Source organism: Tasmannia lanceolata, unplaced genomic scaffold, assembly GCF_043159265.1.
Source record: "Tasmannia lanceolata isolate RefF3 unplaced genomic scaffold, GAP_Taslan_0.1 ptg000080l, whole genome shotgun sequence".
Lineage (NCBI taxonomy): Eukaryota > Viridiplantae > Streptophyta > Magnoliopsida > Canellales > Winteraceae > Tasmannia > Tasmannia lanceolata.
In genome coordinates, this window is record NW_027518757.1 from 1 (window position 1) to 2,500 (window position 2,500).

The window sequence follows — 2,500 nt, forward strand, 5'->3', positions numbered from 1 at the left end:
GCGCATTTTCTTTGCAACCGACCATCAATGCCGCCCAACGGGGCCAGCACGAGCAGTCATCCGCGGTCCCCTGGCCCTGCGCACGTTTGTCTTTGAAACCGAGCATCAATGCCACAGAAAGTGCCGGGGCGCCAGCTGGAGCCATCATCCGACGTGCCATGGCTCTGGTCCCATGGTCTTCGCAACCGAGCATTCGTGACACCCGCGGGGCCAGGACACCAACCCTTCCGACACGAGCATTCGCGCATGTTCTTTGGCCACACAACGGCGCCAGCACGAGCAAAATCATCCGCGGTGTGGTGGCCTTGCACGGCCTTTTGTCTTTGGAACCAACCATCAGTGCCACGGGAAGTGCCGGAGTCCCGGCATCCGCGGTGCCAAGTCATTGCGCCCTTGGTCTCTGCAGCGGGGCATGCCGGGCACTCCCAACCATTGCAAGCAAGCAAGCAAGCAAGAAAGAAAGTAAGTAAGTAAGTAAGTATTACATATAGGGGCGGGACATGCGGGGAGATCTGCGAAACGTGCATTACGGGGCACACGCGTACCTACCGGGGCATACCGACCCCTATTGGGGCACACGTGTGCATATCGGGGCATACCGGGGCCTATCGGGGCACACGCGTACATACCGGGGCATACCGAGCCCTACTGGGGCACACGTGCGCATATCGGGGCGTACCAAGCCTATCGGGGCATACGCATGTATCCCAAGGCATACCGAGTCTATCCGGGCATACGCGTTCATACCGGGGCGTAACGGGCCTATCGGGGCATACTTGGGCATATCCGGGCAAAAAATGCCCAAAACTTGCGCAACCTTGGCAACCGTGGTCCATTCCTCTCTATATGCCTAGCCTTGCCAACCGTGGTCCATTCCTCACTATATGCCATGGCCTTGTGCCCATGGTCTTCCCAAGACAGCGTCCAAGGCCCCCGGAAGGCCAAGGGAGCCCAACCCAGCAATGCCCTGCTATGGCAAGCCAAGGCCAAGCATTCCGGTGCCTATCCGGGCAAAAATGCAATTCCTCTCTATATGCCTAGCCTTGGCAACCGTGGTCCATTCCCCACCATATGCCATGGCCTTGTGCCCATGGTCTTCCCAAGACAGTGTCCAAGGCGCCCGGAAGGCCAAGGGAGCCCAACCCAGCAATGCCCTGCTTTGGCAAGCCAAGGCCAAGCATTCCGGTGCCTAACCTTGGCAACCGTGGTCCTTTCCTCACCATATGCCATGGCCTTGTGCCCATGGTCTTCGCAAGACATCGTCCAAGGCGCCCAAAAGGCCAAGGGAGCCCAACCCAGCAATGCCTTGCTAGGACAAGCCAAGGCCAAGCATTCCGGTGCCTATCCGGGCAAAAACGCCCAAAGCATGCCATTCCTTAGCCTATCCAGGCAAAAACGCCCAAAATCTGCACATTCTAGTGCCTATCCGGGCAAAAACGCCCACCAGCATGCCACCCTCCTATAGGGTTTGCGCAACCAACCAGCCTAACCACCAGTGGCAACCAAAGGTGCTGTTAGCGACGACTTCTGAAGACGCAACGAGACGCGACGTGTTTGCGCCCAGACGCGACGAGACGATGCGGGATCTGCGCCCAAGAATGCCTAGACCCGTCGACTTGATGCGGGATCAGCTCGCCCAAGCATGCCTAGTGTGCAAGGCCTGTGTGCAAGGCTAGTGTCCAAGGCTAGTGTGCAAGGCTCATGTGGAACGCTAGTGCGCAAGGCTAGTGCCCAAGGCTTGTGTGCCAGGCCCGTGTGCAAGGCTAGTGTCCAGGGCTTGTGTGCATTGCTTGAGTGCAAGGCTTGTGTGCATTGCTCGAGTGCATGGCTTGTGTGCAAGGGTTGTGCGCAAGGCTAGTGTGCGGGGCTTGTGCGCATGGCTAATGTGCACGGCTTGTGTGCATGGCTACCGTGCAAGGCTAGTTTGCATGGCTAGGGTGCAAGGCTCGCATGCGAGGCTAGTGTGCAAGGCTGCGTGCAAGGGAAGCGTGCAGGGCGAGTGTGCGAGGCCACTGTGCACGGCGCCAGCACTAGCGAGCCATCATCCGCGTTGCCATGGCTCGCTTGGCCTTGGCTTGCCAGGCCCCGACACGAGCAATCGCGCATTTTCTTTGCAACCGACCATCAATGCCGCCCAACGGGGCCAGCACGAGCAGTCATCCGCGGTCCCCTGGCCCTGCGCACGTTTGTCTTTGAAACCGAGCATCAATGCCACAGAAAGTGCCGGGGCGCCAGCTGGAGCCATCATCCGACGTGCCATGGCTCGCTTGGCCTTGGCTTGCCGGGCCCCGACACGAGCAATCGCGCATTTTCTTTGCAACCGACCATCAATGCCGCCCAACGGGGCCAGCACGAGCAGTCATCCGCGGTCCCCTGGCACTGCGCACGTTTGTCTTTGAAACCGAGCATCAATGCCACAGAAAGTGCCGGGGCGCCAGCTGGAGCCATCATCCGACGTGCCATGGCTCTGGTCCCATGGTCTTCGCAACCGAGCATTCGT